This window comes from Mesoplodon bidens, assembly GCF_964165515.1.
Source record: "Mesoplodon bidens genome assembly, chromosome: 3".
NCBI lineage: Eukaryota > Metazoa > Chordata > Mammalia > Artiodactyla > Ziphiidae > Mesoplodon > Mesoplodon bidens.
This window is the reverse complement of record NC_138178.1, coordinates 99256587-99274518: the sequence shown is the minus strand read 5'-3', so window position 1 is coordinate 99274518 and position 17932 is coordinate 99256587. Positions and strand designations below refer to the sequence as shown.

Genomic DNA, 17932 nt, shown 5'->3' with positions numbered 1-17932 from the left:
TTTTACACCCTTCAGGAAGTAGGTAGTAGTTTGGCTTATAGTTAGTAGTGGATGGTAAATGTATTAGATTTAGATTACTCAGTTTTTCATTGGATCTCGTTCAAAATTGTTTGTTCAGCTTTATTTGTGCAGTATAACCTCAGTCTCTAGTATTTTAAGAGAGTGAAACTTTACCTTAGGGTTTCAAAGAGGGAGAGAAAAACCTTATTTTATTTTGTACAGTTCTGATTTTTGTTTAAGAGTATTTACATTCAACAACAGGTTGCAATAATTCAGAAACCTCATCCTAGCTTAAAACTCAGACTAAAACTCAATTTTCTGTTACGATAATTTTACATAACCCCTGTTACATCTCAATTTATGGAAATAATTAGAGCAAATTAGATCACAGGAAAGTTTAATTAACCAGGCATAGTTTTGAGTTAAAGTTCATTTTCTGTGAAAATTAGAAAAGCCTGAGTACTTGGTTCTTCATTATATGATGATTCAGCATCATACATCAATGGCATCCTGGGCAAGTGAGGGTGGGGCAGTGGCCTGGAGGGTGATGTCCCCACTGACCTGGAACTGGAGATGATGCCATGAAACCTGAACAGTCTAGAAAGAGGAACACTGCAAATACAGACCCAACTATTTCCAGTGCATTAAACTCCAGGTTAAAATTTCCTGCAGTTGATTATACATTTTTCGCATTACTTAAGAAGGTATTGGGCTTCCCTGGTGGCGCAGTGGTTGGGAGTCCGCCTGCTGATGCAGGGGACACAGGTTCGTGCCCCGGTCCGGGAAGATCCCACATGCCACAGAGCGGCTGGGCCTGTGAGCCATGGCCACTGAGCCTGCATGTCCGGAGCCTGTGCTCCGCAATGGGAGAGGCCACAACAGTGAGAGGCCCGCATACCGCAAAAAAAAAAAAGAAGGTATTGTTTGATTTTTAAAAAAAATCAGCCTCCTGGGAATTCCCTAGTGGTCCAGTGGTTAGGACTCGGCACTTTCACTGCGGTGGGCCCAGGTTCCATCCCTGGGTCAGGGAACTAAGATTCCGCAAGCCACACAATGTGGCAAAAAAAAAAAAAAAAAAAAAAATCAGCCTCTTATTCCTGTATCATATCTGCTGGAAGCCATAGGATAGTGTTTGTATCTGAATATTTAGGCATGGGAATTACATTTTATACATGAAGGAGTAACTTTTCCGATTTTACATTCACTATCATGCTTTAATTTTTCTAACATTCATATTACAGAGTTTTCTACAAAAGCAATATACATAACATGTGGCTTAATATTTACTTTGTATACACATAGAAGATTTGGCAAATCTTTTTCTGATGATTAAGGCCTTGAATTAAAATGTATCTAGTCATGGTAACTTAATTTGGATTCAGGTAGACAATTAAGGTCTACCTTTAAAGCCTGGCTTAAATCTCCACTCTTTCAAGAAGCCTCCTTGAACACTCAGTCAGTTTGTCTCGCCTGCTCTCTTATAATACTCTCTCATAGTCTGCCTTGATTTAAGGTTACTTATGCATACTCCCTACACTCTTGTAAGCCAGGGACCTTCTATCATCCATCTTTGCATATGCTACAACACTTAGCACAGGGTTTTGCCTATAGTATGTGTTCAATAAATATTTTACTGATTGTTAATGTGAGGAGCTGTTTATTGTTCAGGCCACACGGTTTTGAAACACATCTATGTGCAGTCAACACCTTTGAATTTCTTCTTTCAGTGCAACAGCATGGAGAGCAAAGACTAACTTGATAACTCATACTGGAAGCAGCTCAGGGTCCACATGTTCACCACCACCCATTTCCCCCGACATTTTTATCCAGCTCACTCAGACAACAATTCCACTGTGGAAAGCAGGAATCACACTAGCCAAAAATCGTGTTAAATCAATATTTTGTATCATAAGTGGAATGCCATCAAACATGGAATTTGGCAGATCATACAGATCAACCATGAAATTAAATTTGACTTCCCCTGAATATAGTGGGTCATCTCAGAAACTTCTTGCACAGGGGAGTTTAAATAAACATAGTAAATCTTTATTCACTACAAAAATAACTAAATGCATTTGTATATAATTTACTCTCAGATTAAGAATATGAATCTTTTACTTTGATTTAAATTTGAGCAAGTACATTTTTTCCCTATCTCTTTTCTATAATCACTATAGCATAAATTCTAACCATGGCCACCGTTTTCCATCAAAACACGTAACTTTTTTTTTTTTTTTTTGCAGTACGCAGGCCTCTCACTGTTGTGGCCTCTCCCGTTGTGGAGCACAGGCTCCGGACGCGCAGGCTCAGCGGCCATGGCTCACGGGCCCAGCCACTCCGCAGCATGTGGGATCTTCCCAGACCGGGGCACGAACCCATGTCCCCTTCATCGGCAGGTGGACTCAACCACAGCGCCACCAGAGAAGCCCAAAACACGTAACTTTTTTTTTTCTTTTTTAATTTTTTTAATTAGTTTCTGCTTTATAACAAAGTGAATCAGTCATACATATACATCTGTTCCCACATCCCTTCCCTCATGCATCTCCCTCCCTCCCACCCTCCCCATCCCACCCCTCCAGGCGGTCACAAAGCACCGAGCTGATCTCCCTGTGCTCTGTGGCTGCTTCCCACTATCTATCTACCTTACGTTTGGTAGTGTATATATGTCCATGCCTCTCTTTTGCTTTGTCACAGCTTACCCTTCCCCCTCCCCATATCCTCAAGTCCATTCTCAAGTAGGTCTGTGTCTTTATTCCCGTTTTGCCCCTAGGTCCTTCATGACTTTTTTTTTTTTTTTAATTCCGTATATATGTATTAGCATACGGTATTTGTCTTTCTCTTTCTGACTTACTTCACTCTGTATGACAGACTCTAGGTCTATCCACCTCATTACAAATAGCTCAGTTTCGTTTCTTTTTATGGCTGAGTAATATTCCATTGTATATATGTGCCACATCTTCTTTATCCATTCATCCGATGATGGACACTTCGGTTGTTTCCAGCTCCGGGCTATTGTGAATAGAGCTGCAATGAACATTTTGGTACATGTCTCTTTTGGAATTATGGTTTTCTCAGGGTATATGCCTAGTAGTGGGATTGCTGGGTCATATGGTAGTTCTATTTTTAGTTTTTTAAGGAACCTCCATACTGTTCTCCATAGTGGCTGTACCAATTCACATTCCCACCAGCAGTGCAAGAGTGTTCCCTTTTTTCCACACCCTCTCCAGCATTTATTGTTTCTAGATTTCTTGATGATGGCCATTCTGACTGGTGTGAGATGATATCTCATTGTAGTTTTGATTTGCATTTCTCTAATGATTAATGATGTTGAGCATTCTTTCATGTGTTTGTTGGCAGTCTGTATATCTTCTTTGGAGAAATGCCTATTTAGGTCTTCTGCCCATTTTTGGATTGGGTTGTTTGTTTTTTTGCTATTGAGCTGCATGAGCTGTTTATAAATTTTGGAGATTAATCCTTTGTCAGTTGCTTCATTTGCAAATATTTTCTCCCATTCTGAGGGTTGTCTTTTGGTCTTGTTTATGGTTTCCTTTGCTGTGCAAAAGCTTTGAAGTTTCATTAGGTCCCATTTGTTTATCTTTGTTTTTATTTCCATTTCTCTAGGAGGTGGGTCCAAAAGGATCTTGCTGTGATTTATGTCATAGAGTGTTCTACCTATGTTTTCCTCTAAGAGTTGGATAGTTTCTGGCCTTACATTTAAGTCTTTAATCCATTTTGAGCTTATTTTTGTGTATGGTGTTAGGGAATGATCTAATCTCAAACTTTTACATGTCCCTGTCCAGTTTTCCCAGCACCACTTATTGAAGAGGCTGTCCTTTCTCCACTGTACATTCCTGCCTCCTTTATCAAAGATAAGTTGGCCATATGTGCGTGGGTTTATCTCTGGGCTTTCTATCCTGATCCACTGATCTATCTTTCTGTTTTTATGCCAGTACCAGACTGTCTTAATTACTGTAGCTTTGTAGTATAGTCTGAAGTCAGGGAGCCTGATTCCTCCAGCTCCGTTTTTCGTTCTCAAGTTTGCTTTGGCTATTCGGGGTCTTTTGTTTTTCCAAACAAATTTTGAAATTTTTTGTTCTAGTTCTGTGAAAAATGCCAGTGGTAGTTTGATAGGGATTGCATTGAATCTGTAGATTGCTTTGGGTAGTAGAGTCATTTTCACAATATTGATTCTTCCAATCCAGGAGCATGGTATATCTCTCCATCTATTTGTATCATCTTTAATTTCTTTCATCAGTGTCTTATAATTTTCTGCATACAGGTCTTTTGTCTCCTTAGGTAGGTTTATTCCTAGATATTTTATTCTTTTTGTTGCAATGGTAAATGGGAGTGTTTTCTTGATTTCATTTTCAGATTTTTCATCATTAGTGTACAGGAATGCCAGAGATTTCTGTACATTAATTTTGTATTCTGCTACTTTACCAAATTCATTGATTAGCTCTAGTAGTTTTTCGGTAGCATCTTTAGGATTCTCTATGTATAGTATCATGTCATCTGCAAACAGTGACAGCTTTGCTTCTTCTTTTCCAATTTGGATTCCTTTTATTTCCTTTTCTTCTCTGATTGCTGTGGCTAAAACTTCCAAAACTATGTTGAATAAGAGTGGTGAGAGTGGGCAGCCTTGTCTTGTTCCTGATCTTAGTGGAAATGGTTTCAGTTTTTCACCATTGAGGACAATGTTGGCTGTGGGTTTGTCATATATGGCCTTTATTATGTTGAGGAAAGTTCCCTCTATGCCTACTTTCTGCAGGGTTTTTATCATAAATGGGTGTTGAATTTTGTCGAAAGCTTTCTCTGCATCTATTGAGATGATCATATGGTTTTTCTCCTTCAACTTGTTAATATGGTGTATCACATTGATTGATTTGCATATATTGAAGAATCCTTGCATTCTTGGAATAAACCCCACTTGATCATGGTGTATGATCCTTTTAATGTGCTGTTGGATTCTGTTTGCTAGTATTTTGTTGAGGATTTTTGCATCTATGTTCATCAGTGATATTGGCCTGTAGTTTTCTTTCTTTGTGACATCCTTGCCTGGTTTTGGTATCAAGGTGATGGTGGCCTCGTAGAATGAGTTTGGGAGTGTTCCTTCCTCTGATATTGTTTGGAAGAGTTTGAGAAGGATGGGTGTTAGCTCTTCTCTAAATGTTTGATAGAATTCGCCTGTGAAGCCATCTGGTCCTGGGCTTTTGTTTGATGGAAGATTTTTAATCACAGTTTCAATTTCAGTGCTTGTGATTGGTCTATTCATATTTTCTATTTCTTCCTGAGTCAGTCTTGGCAGGTTGTGCATTTCTAAGAATTTGTCCATCTCTTCCAGGTTGTCCATTTTATGGGCATAGAGTTGCTTGTAGTAATCTCTCATGATCTTTTGTATTTCTGCAGTGTCCGTTGTTACTTCTCCTTTTTCATTTCTAATTCTATTGATTTGAGTCTTCTCCCTTCTTTTCTTGATGAGTCTGGCTAATGGTTTATCAATTTTGTTTATCTTCTCAAAGAACCAGCTTTTAGTTTTATTGATCTTTGCTATCGTTTCCTTCATTTCTTTTTCATTTATTTCTGATCTGATTTTTATGATTTCTTTCCTTCTGCTAACTTTGGGGTGTTTTTGTTCTTCTTTCTCTAATTGCTTTAGGTGCAAGGTTAGGTTGTTTATTCGAGATGTTTCCTGTTTCTTAAGGTGGGATTGTATTGCTATAAACTTCCCTCTTAGAACTGCTTTTGCTGCATCCCATAGGTTTTGGGTCGTCGTGTCTCCATTGTCATTTGTTTCTAGGTATTTTTTAATTTCCTCTTTGATTTCTTCAGTGATCACTTCGTTATTAAGTAGTGTATTGTTTAGCCTCCATGTGTTTGTATTTTTTACAGCTCTTTTCCTGTAATTGATATCTAGTCTCATAGCATTGTGGTCAGAAAAGACACTTGATACAATTTCAAATTTCTTAAATTTACCAAGGCTTGATCTGTGACCCAAGATATGATCTATCCTGGAGAATGTTCCATGAGCACTTGAGAAAAATGTGTATTCTGTTGTTTTTGGATGGAATGTCCTATAAATATCAATTAAGTCCATCTTGTTTAATGTATCATTTAAAGCTTGTGTTTCCTTATTTATTTTCATTTTGGAAGATCTGTCCATTGGTGAAAGTGGGGTGTTAAAGTCCCCTACTATGATTGTGTTACTGTCGATTTCTCCTTTTATGGCTGTTAGTATTTGCCTTATGTATTGAGGTGCTCCTATGTTGGGTGCATAAATATTTACAATTGTTATATCTTCTTCTTGGATTGATCCCTTGATCATTATGTAGTGTCCTTCTTTGTCTCTTCTAGTAGTCTTTATTTTAAAGTCTATTTTGTCTGATATGAGAATTGCTACTCCAGCTTTCTTTTGGTTTCCATTTGCATGGAATATCTTTTTCCATCCCCTTACTTTCAGTCTGTATGTGTCTCTAGGTCTGAAGTGGGTCTCTTGTAGACAGCATATATATGGGTCTTGTGTTTGTATCCATTCAGCCAATCTGTGTCTTTTGGTGAGAGCATTTAGTCCATTTACATTTAAGGTAATTATCGATATGTATGTTCCTATTCCCATTTTCTTAATTGCTTTGGGTTCGTTATTGTAGGTCTTTTCCTTCTGTTGTGTTTCTTGCCTAGAGAAGTTCCTTTAGCATTTGTTGTAAAGCTGGTTTGGTGGTGCTGAACTCTCTCAGCTTTTGCTTGTCTGTAAACGTTTTAATTTCTCCATCAAATCTGAATGAGATCCTTGCTGGGTAGAGTAATCTTGGTTGCAGGTTCTTCTCCTTCATCACTTTAATTATGTCCTGCCACTCCCTTCTGGCTTGTAGAGTTTCTGCTGAGAGATCAGCTGTTATCCTGATGGGGATTCCCTTGTGTGTTATTTGTTGTTTTTGCCTTGCTGCTTTTAATATGATTTCTTTGTGTTTAATTTTTGACAGTTTGATTAATATGTGTCTTGGCGTATTTCTCCTTGGATTTATTCTGTATGGGACTCTCTGTGCTTCCTGGACTTGATTAACTATTTCCTTTCCCATATTAGGGAAGTTTTCAACTATAATCTCTTCAAATATTTTCTCAGTCCCTTTCTTTTTCTCTTCTTCTTCTGGAACCCCTATAATTCGAATGTTGGTGCGTTTAATGTTGTCCCAGAGGTCTCTGAGACTGTCCTCTGTTCTTTTCATTCTTTTTTCTTTATTTTGCTCTGCAGCAGTTATTTCCACTATTTTATCTTCCACCTCACTTATCCGTTCTTCTGCCTCAGTTATTCTGCTATTGATCCCATCTAGAGTATTTTTTATTTCATGTATTGTGTTTTTAATCGATGCTTGATTCATCTTTAGTTCTTCTAGGTCCTTGTTAACTGTTTCTTGCATTTTGTCTATTCTATTTCCAAGATTTTGGATCTGGGAAATAGAATCTTGGATCATCTTTACCATCATTATTCTGAATTCTTTTTCAGGTAGACTGCCTATTACGTCTTCATTTGTTAGGTCTGGTGGGTTTTTATCTTGTTCCTTCTCCTGCTGTGTGTTTTTCTGTCTTCTCATTTTGCTTATGTTACTGTGTTTGGGGTCTCCTTTTTGCAGGCTGCAGGTTCGTAGTTCCCGTTGTTTTTGGTGTCTGTCCCCAGTGGCTAAGGTTGGTTTAGTGGGTTGTGTAGGCTTCCTGGTGGAAGGTACTAGTGCCTGTGTTCTGGTGAATGAGGCTGGATCTTGTCTTTCTGGTGGGCAGGTCCACGTCTGGTGGTGTGTTTTGGGGTGTCTGCGGACTTTTTATGATTTTAGGCCACCTCTCTGCTAATGGGTGGCGTTGTGTTTCTGTCTTGCTAGTTGTTTGGCATAGGGTGTCCAGCACTGTAGCTTGCTGGTCGTTGAGTGAAGCTGGGTGCTGGTGTTGAGATGGAGATCTCTGGAAGATTTTCGCCGTTTGATATTATGTGGAGCTGGGAGGTCTCTTGTGGACCAGTGTCCTGAAGTTGGCTCTCCCACCTCAGAGGCACAGCACTGACTCCTGGCTCCTTAATTTGGGATGATTTGTTGTCTATTCATGTATTCCACAGATGCAGGGTACATCAAGTTGATTGTGGAGCTTTAATCCGCTGCTTCTGAGGCTGCTGGGAGAGGTTTCCCTTTCTCTTCTTTTTTCTCACAGCTCCTGGGTCTCAGCTTTGGATTTGGCCCCGCCTCTGCGTGTAGGTCGCCGGAGGGCGTCTGTTTTTCGCTCAGACAGGACAGGGTTAAAGGAGCAGCCTCTTCGGGGACTCTGGCTCACTCAGGCCGGGCAGGAGGGAGGGGCACGGAGTGCGGGGCGAGCCTGCAGCGGCAGAGTTCGGCGTGACGTTGCACCAGCCCGAGGCGTGCCGTGCGTTCTCCCAGGGAAGCCGCCCCTGGATCCCGGGACCCCGGCAGTGGCGGGCTGCACAGGCTCCCGGAAGGGCGGTGTGGACAGTGACCTGCGCTCGCACACAGGCTTCTTGGCGGCGGCAGCAGCAGCCCCAGCGTCCCACGCCCGTCACTGGGCTCCGCGCTTTCAGTCGTGACTCGCGCCCGTCTGTGGAGCCCCTTTAAGCAGCGCTCTTAATCCCCTCTCCTCGCGCACCAGGAAACCAAGAGGGAAGAAAAAGTCTCTTGCCTCTTCGGCAGCTCCAGAGTTTCCCCGGACTCCCTGCTGGCTAGCTGTGGCACATTAGCCCCCTTCAGGCTGAGTTCTCGCCGCCAGCCCCAGTCCTTTCCCTGCGCTCTGACCGAAGCCCGAGCCTCAGCTTCCAGCGCCGCCCGCCCTGGCGGGCGAGCAGACAAGCCTCTCGGGCGGGTGAGTGCCGCTTGGCACCGATCTTCTGTGCGGGAATCTCTCCGCTTTGCCCTACCCAGGTATGTGGGGAGTTTCTTGCCTTTTGGGAGGTCTGGGGTCTTCTGCCAGCATTCAGTAGGTGTTCTGTAGGAGTTGTTCCACGTGTAGCTGTATTTCTGGTGTATCCGTGGGGAGGAAGGTGATCTCCGCGTCTTACTCTTCCGCCATCTTACCCGGAAGTCCTAACACGTAACTTTTTAATATAGTTTTTTTAAATGCTTTTCTTCACCCTTTTCTCCCACCCCCACCCCCTAACCCCCACCCCCTACCCCCAACCTCTGGCAACCACTAATCTGTTCTCTGTATCTATGAGCTTGTTTTTTTTTTTCTCTTAGATTCTACATATAAGAGGGATCATACAGTATTTGTCTTTCTTTGTTTGACATATTTCACTTAGCATAATGCCCTTGAGGTCCATCCATGTTGTCACAAATGGAAAGTTTTAATTCTTTTCATGGCTGAATAATACTTCATTGTGCATATATACCACAATTTCTTTATCCACTCATCCAATAATTGACACTTTTTTTCTGTACCCTGGTTATAGTAAATAATGCTACAATGAATATGGGGTGCACATATATTTTTGAGTTAGTGTTTTGGTTTTCTTTGGATAAAATCCCAGATGTGGAATTACTGAATCATATGATAGTTCTGTTGCTATTTTTATTTTTTGAGGAAACTTCATACTGTTTTCCATAGTGGCCACAGCAATTTACATTCCCACCAATACTACACAAGGATTCCCTTTTGGCCACATCCTTGCCAACACTTGTTATTTCTTGTCTTTTTGATAATAGCCATTCTAACATGTGTGAGATAACTTCTTATTATGGTTTTGATTTGCATTTACTTGATGTTTAATGATGTTGAACATCCTTTCATGTACCTGTTGGTCCTCTATGTGTCCGCTTTGGCAAAGATAGTCTGTCCCTTTTTAAATCAGATTGCTTGTTTCTGTTTACGGCTGAGTCGCTGAGTTCTTTATGTATTTTGAATATTAGCCTCTTTCTAGATATATGATTTGTAAATATTTTATTTAATAGGTTGTCTTTTCATTATGTTGTTTCCTTTGCTGTGCAGAAGCTTTTATTTTGATGTAATCACACTTTATTTTTGCTTTTGTTGCTTTTCCTTTTAGTGTCGCATCCAAAAAATCATCACCAAGACCTGTATCAAGGAGCTTCCACTTATGTTTTCTTCTAGGAGTTTTATGGTTTCAAGTTTTATGTTCAGGTCTTTAAATCATTTTTAGTTAATTTTTGTGTATAGTATAAGATAGTGCTACAGTTTTATTGTTTTTTGTGTGACTATCCAGTTTTTCCAATACCATTTATTGAAGGGAATATCCTTTCCCAGTTGTATGTTCTTGGTTTTTTGATCATAAATTAATTGACAAAATATGCATGGATTTATTTCTGGGCTCTCTATATTGTTCCAATGATCTATGTGTCTGGCTTTATGACAATACCATACTGTTTTATTTACTATAGCTTTGTAATATAGTTTGAAATCAGGGAGTGTGATGCCTCCCCATTTGTTCTTTCTCAAGATTGTTTTAGCTCTTCAGAGTCTTTTCTGATTCTGTACAAATATTAGGATTATTTTTTTCTTTTTCTGTGAAAAATGCTGTTGGAATTTTGATAGGGATTGCATTGAATCAATAAATTGCTTTGGGTAGTTTGGACATCTCAAGATTATTGATTCTTCCAGTCGATGAACATGGTGTCTTTCTCCATTTCTTTGTGTACTCTTCAATTTCTTTCATTGATGTCTTGTAGTTTGCAATATACAGGTCTTTTACTTTTTTGGTCACATTTATTCCTAGGTATTTTATTCTGTTTGATGCAATTGTAAATGGCATTATTTTCTTAACTTCTCTTTCTGATAGTTCATTATTAGTGTATAGAAATGCAACAGATTTTTGCTTATTGATTTTGTACCCTGTAACTTTACTGAATGTTTATTAGTCCTAAGAGTTTTTTGATGGAGTCTTTAGGGTTTTCTATATATACTATCATGCCATCTGTAATTAGTGACAATTTTACTTTTTCTTTCCAATTTGTATTCCTTTCACTTCTTTTTCTTACCTAATTGCTCTGGCTAGGACTTCCAATACCATAAATAAAAGTGGTGATAGTTGTTATCCTTGTTCATTCCTGATCTTAGAGGGAAATCTTGCAGCTTTTCACTGCTGAGTATGATACTAGCTGAGGACTTGTCACATATGACCTTTATTGTATTGAAGTTTGTTCCTTCTATACCCACTTTGTTGAGGATTTTTTCATAAACTGATGTAGAATTTTACCAAATGATTTTTCTGCATTTATTGAGATGATCATATGATTTTTTATCCTTCATTTTGTTAATGCAGTATGTCACATTGACTTATTTGCAGATGCTGAACCATACTTGCATCCCTGGGGTAAATGCCATTTGATTATGGTGTACAATCCTTTTAATGTATTGTTGAATTTGGTTTTCTAATATTTTGTTGAGCATGTTTTCATCTGTGTTGATCAGGGATATTTTCTTTTTTTGTGGCATCCTCATCTGGTTTGGGTATCAGAGTAATGATGGCCTCATAAAATAAGTTTAGAAGAATTTCCTCTTCTTCTATTTTTTGGAAGAGTTTGAGTAAGATTGGTATTAATTCTTCTTTAAATGTTTGGTAGAACTCACTAGTGAAGCCATTTGTTCCTGGACTTTTGTTTGTTGGGAGGTTTTTGATTACAGATTCAATCTCCTTACTAGTAATCAGTCTGTTCAGATTTTCTGTTTCATCATGATTCAGTCTTTATAGGTTGTATGTTTCTAGGAATTTATCCATTTCTTTTAGGTTGTCAAATTTCTTGGCATATAATTGTTCAGAGTAGTCTATTATGGTCCTTTATGTTTCTGTGGTATCATTGTAATATCTTCTCTTTCATTTCTGATTTTATTTATTTGAGTCTTCTTGCTTTTTTTTTCTTGGTGAGTTTAACTGATGGCTTGTCAATTTTATTTCTCTTTTCAAAGGACCAATTCTTTGTTTCATTGGTCTTCTCTATTGTCTTTTTGGGCTCTATTTCATTTATTCTGAGCACATTGTTTCATTTAGTATATATTTATTATTCTTCTCTAATCTTTGTTATTTCCTTTTCCTTCTATTAACTTTGGACTTTGTTCTTTTTTCTAGATCCTTGAGGTGTAAAGTTAAGTTGTTCATTTGAGACTTTTTTCTTGTTTCTTGAGGTAAATATTTATTGCTATGAACTTCCCTCTTAGAACAGCTTTTGGTACATTCCAAAAATTTTGGTGTACTTTCATTTTCATTTGTCTCAAGGTACTTTAAAATTTCTCTTTGATTTTTTTATTTGACTCATTATTCAGTTCAGTAGCATGTTGTTTAATCTCCACATATTTTTTTTAATCACAATTGCATAAAATTCCAACCATGGCCACTGGTTCCCATCAAAGCATATATATTTTATGGTATCTGAGGGCCAAGATTTAATTTTGGAGAATAGTTAATATTAATATCATATGATATTTATTGTAATTAATAAAACTATCTATCATTGTCAGACTTATAAAGAGAGGTTCTAGTATAATTGACTGTATTTTATCAAACATGAGAAAACAAAGGCATAGAGAATTTGCCAATGGTCACAGAGCAGGGATAGTGTAATGTCAGGTGCATGTCTTTTTATTCTGTTGTTAGGATGTTGAGCCATACCATCTGTCTGTGAGTCTCTGACTATTTATTATCTGAAACTGGTTTGCCTATCATAATGTCTTAAGCAGAGTCCTGAGTATCCCTCAAATACATTTCATTTGTATCTGAAATATTTGTAGACATTTTGGAGTATTATGTCTGATATCATAGGAATTTGAAATGCATCAAATAAAATGAAAGCACACTGAAAAAATATAACTTCATTGACCTTCTCATTCTACCAATAGGTTTAGTGAACTTGCCATACATTTAAAAAGAAGAATTTATGGTCTAAACGACCCCTCCCACTTTACCCAATTCATGGAATTTTGACTAAAAGTACCATTGAATTGTACACTTTAAATGGGTGATGTGAATTTATGCTATGTAAATTATATTTCAATAAAGGTGTTAAAAAATAAGTATACTTCCTGGATTGCTGCAAGTGAGTAAACATATGCAAACACACATAAATTGTTTAGAAAGTCACCCAGATGTAGCTATTCAAAGTGTCATTTTAGACCAAAGGTTTGAATGCTGGAAGATAATTTATAACTCTTCTGGTTGCAAAAACTAGAGACCCAGAGAGGTTGTATAATCTGGCCAATATCTCACAGAGAGTTAAAGGCAAAGGCAGGTTTTGAAGCCCATTCTCCTACACAGATGAGAGCAAGACTTGTAACTTCAGGTTCTCATGAGTTTATGGCAATGCCCATTTCATGGGCATTGCCCCATGAAAAACATTGACCATGTTTTTCATGGTCTATACATCTTCTAAAGTTTATGATCTCTCAGTCATATTGTAGTCTTATGCTTAAAGCTGTCAGATCACTTGGTACTGGCCCCAGAACCTAAAAGTACCTAAATGAAAAAGGCTGAGTCTAAATAAATATTTCTGTGGGAAAGAAAAATGCTTCCTTTTCCTTTTCTTAGTTCTTATTTAATTAACCTTATAATTCATGTCCTTTGTTTTAAGCTATTTCAAGTCATTTTTGGGAATGAGTATAAGCAAATTTGAAACTTCAAAAAAATGAAATTATCAATCATAAACTTGGTGTTACATTGCCTACTCTGTTGATTTTCTCTGAAATTAAAGGTTGCAGATACTTAATAGTATTAAGTCTGCACTGAAGACTTGTAAAAACTGCCTGTATGCTAGAAGCCATTTTTGAATTAAAAATTTTTGAACTTTTATCTGTAAACTGACATAGATCACTATACTTGGAGCAAGTATCCATTTCATTGTACCATATTGTGAATGAATTCACTATAATGGAAACAATCTTCTTTTAACCTTTATTTTTAGCTGTAGGTCTAATTTCGCTTTGAAAAATATGGGCTTCATATTTGCAGCCAAATGAACTTCATGTTTGCAATAAGAAAGATGTGCTTCATTATTTGAAACAATAACCCATGTTTTACTGAGAGACATAAAAGAAGGCTGAAATGAATGGAGAGACACACCATATTTCAATATAGAAAGAGAATTCTTCAAAACCTAACTTCTTCCTAATTTCCAGGTTTAATTCAATTTTATTCTAGATCCTAGAAAGTTTTTTCCCCTTAAATTAGATATTTTTAAGTTGACCTGAAAATATAAAAGAGTGATACTAGACAAGAAAATAAGGCAGGGGGGCAGGTATCAGAGGAAAAGTGATATGTAATTTTTAAAAACCCATAATAAGTATAATAATAAAAAATATGTACTGGCATATGGATCAATGGAAATAAAAATGGAAACCAGGGGAAAAAAGACCCAGTATTGTATATATATATATATATATATATATATATATATATATATATATGATAGATTTTTTTTTTTTTATATCTTAGTTCCCCGACCAGGAATTGAACCTGTGCCCCCTGCAGTGGGAGCGTGGAGTCTTAACCACTGGACCGCCAGGGAAGTCCCAATATATACTAAAATTTAAGTGAAATGGAAAGATAAAAAAGAGCCACATCCTCTGGAATGTGCTTTGGATAGCAGGAGAATAAATATTGTCTTTCAGACCCTGCCCAATATCTTCTCCCCTTCTGCTTATAGAGGTGTTAGTGGGAAATTAATTCAAGCAAAGGATTTAATACACAAAATTTGAAGCCATTTTAAAGACAAACTCTGATTCCAAAGCTCTGCCTGTTCTTTGGCCCCAAGTCTAACTTGGCCCCAAGCTAAATCCATGGGACCAAGTTAGACTTCCCATTTAGTTATGAATGCTATCTTAAGAAGAGGACCCTGAGATAAGTATTGGAGTGCAAGTAGTTGATTTGGGAGGTAATCCTAGGAAATACTGACAAGGGAATAGATAAATAAGACAGAGAAGGAAGGCAGCCCAGAAAGTTTTTGTTGTTAATCACATTGCCATTGTGGGCAAATGGAGCCTGATCTCGCTGGGAAAATCTGGGAGCTGGTGTAAAACATGCACCTAGACTCTTCTGTTCCAACCCATCAAGGGTAAGAGAACTTGGGTATTTATACAACAGTTATTTGTCGAGGGATGCTGGGTTGGGAAAGGGGCAGGCAGTAATCTCTGGATACTTCCAACCTTCTGCTCCCAAGGACCAAACAAACTTTGGTGGCCAAATAATGCCTCAGGCAATAAATCCAGGTGTTGGCAGCTGGAGGTCAGGCCAGTAAGCTCTGAAGTGCTAAGGGCAAGGGGATATAGATGAAGAAGTAGCAGTGTCTGATACAAGAGCCAGTACTCTAGGCATTTGCTTTGCACAGCAAAGAAATTAGACTTTTTAGTTTTCCTGTGATAACTTGAACTGAAAAAAGGTGGTGAAGGACGGTTGATAATTGCTGAGCTCAGGAAAGACATATGACAGGTGAGAGAACTCAGCAGGGAGAAAGAAACTGGCATTTGGGCAATCTAAGGAGAAATCTTTGTGACAGTGATTGGAGGGTGCTGCTGTGAAATTTTAGACACAGTGATGTTTTATGATGAATCTTAGGGTGTTTCCGCTTCCATGTTATACTCTCCTTCAATTATCTCCAAACTTTCAGTAAAAATCTGTTATGCATAATAGCCCTGTGTTAGCAGTGCCTTGGGAAATAAAGATGAAGGGACTGTGCCCATGCAGAGAATGAAGCTGTGCAGAGTGGTGATGAGATGGTTAGAAGTGGTTGACAATTGAGCAAGATTTTTATGTGAGGTGAGCACCAGAGAATGTAAATCTCCACAGGAATCCCTGGAATATTGGGAAGACTGCTAGTAATCGTGTGACTTTATATAGATTTTATTTAAAAAAATAACCCCAGAAAGCTACAGGACTTGATTCTGTCTCTACTTAAAATTTTAATATATTGCTTATTACAAATTTTTGCATTAGTTTTGATTTTTTAAAATATTGCATCAAAATATTATTTATCTTGATTATTGAGGTTTTCTTAGTGCCTCCTTAAATTTGCAGGTAAACTCCTCACTCATTTCATCCAAGTTTTGGTCCCAGCATAGGGCTACTTAGGTCATCTGTAAAAGATAGTATTATAAATTACTGGGGAAAGAAAGTGGTGGTGGGAAAATTGATTTATCTATTTAAGAAAATATACCCTAAGTTCATTCTTTGTAGCAAATAAATTTTAAAGTGTTAAATAAATAAAATTAAAGTATAAGAGAATAATATTAGATCTCAGGATACAGAAGTAATTCCTACACATATAGCATAATTGAACTACATAACAACTTAAAACTTCAATTTGTTTCAAAAAATGTGAAAGGTAGACAAGGAAGGAAATTTACAAAAAATATTTTGAAAGGACTAAATCATCAATATGTTAACTTGATTTTGGAAAAGTAACTTTGAAGTTTGAATAAGGATCCTTAAAACTGTCTATACTCCTTAATACAGAAATCTCACTGCTAAGAATCTATTCCTTATGAAATAGTTGAAGATGTGGCCAGAGGCTTACGTATGAATGTAGTATTATGTAGGGTTATCAGCAATAACAAAAATTCTTGAAAGAATCCAAATATCAAAAACTACAAAGATGGTTGAAAAAATCACGGCAGAGTGATAGGATGAAACATTATACAAATATAAAAAATATGCTTTTAAGAATATTTAACCTGGGCTTGAGCTACAGCAGTGTGTCCACATGGCTGGGGATGGCATAGCAGAGGAGGTGCCAGGGACATACGTTTGAGTTGAGATCATTGCCATGGAGACTACAGATGACTCAAGGACAGAGACCCCTCTTCCAAAATTTTCTGGATTTTAAGTCCTAAGTTCTGTGCAAGATTGTTAAGGAGCAGAAATAAAAGGTGACTTAAACTGTATTTCTATCAAACCCTAGGGAGTGAGTTTCTACGTCAAATGTGATTTGATTTAGAAAAATAAATATATATCACATAAGATATATAATCTCTTAGTGATGGGATTATGGGTGATTTTCATTTTCCTGTTTATACTTTCCAACATTATATTTAAGAACGTATTCTTGGAGCAAAGGATTTTTGTATCTCAGCTTATCACTTTGGCATATTTTCCAGATGTTTAGGAAAAATGTCTTTCAAATAAATATAATTTTTTGCTGTAGGGAAATAGAAGCCTCAAAAAATGGAATTATTTTTTCCCAGTAATTTTCATATTTTGATAGTAGAAAGCCATATAAGCATAAAAGGGATTGAGAGGGCAGAAGTGTATTCTGTGCTACAGCAAACAAATGTCATGACATGCTCTTTGGAATGAACTTAAAGATAGTTGATTAAAGATCATTTTCTGCATTTCTTATATGGTCAGTATTCACTCACTTCTGTATGAAGCCACAGGTTGTAACAGGAGCACGGAACTGGATATCAGGAGACTGAGAATCTAGTACCCCTTCTATCACTCCCATCAAAGAGATCTTGGCCACCGTTCACCACCTTTGTTGATTCTAAAAGGAAGGATTTTCTGTAGGTATTGATTTTTGGTTGGGTCTCTGAAATATTTGCAAATGTGAATCTTGATTTACTAAAATCTTAGGTAGAATTCATCTTTGGATCTGCCCATTTGGAGCTTACAAAATACATGCCAACCAATGATTGTATTTTATTCAATCCTTGATATCTTTGAAGCTGGGGACATAAATGTTCACAAGAGAACCAACCTCAGTATCTATAAAAGCAACATGTTTTATATATAATATATATATATATATATATATATATATATACACACACACACATATATATATACACACACACACATATATATATATATACACATATATATATATGACTAAACTTTTCATGTGAAGACAATTGATGGTATTTTTCTTTTTTTGATTGATGGCATTTTAATGAGCATTTTGATTCTAGGCATGCCATGGCCTCAAAAACTAATGTACTTTATGAATAACAA

General features: G+C 37.4%; 1 long non-coding RNA gene across 1 annotated transcript in view; it reads left to right on the top strand.

Annotated features, from left to right (window-relative positions):
- The first annotated feature begins 1998 nt into the window (after positions 1-1998).
- Positions 1999-17932, top strand: part of LOC308613941 — a 269786-nt gene continuing 253852 nt past the window's right edge. Inside the window, exon 1 of the long non-coding RNA XR_014015355.1 lies at positions 1999-2436. This is a non-coding gene — a long non-coding RNA (uncharacterized lncRNA). The remainder of the gene's footprint in view (positions 2437-17932) is intronic.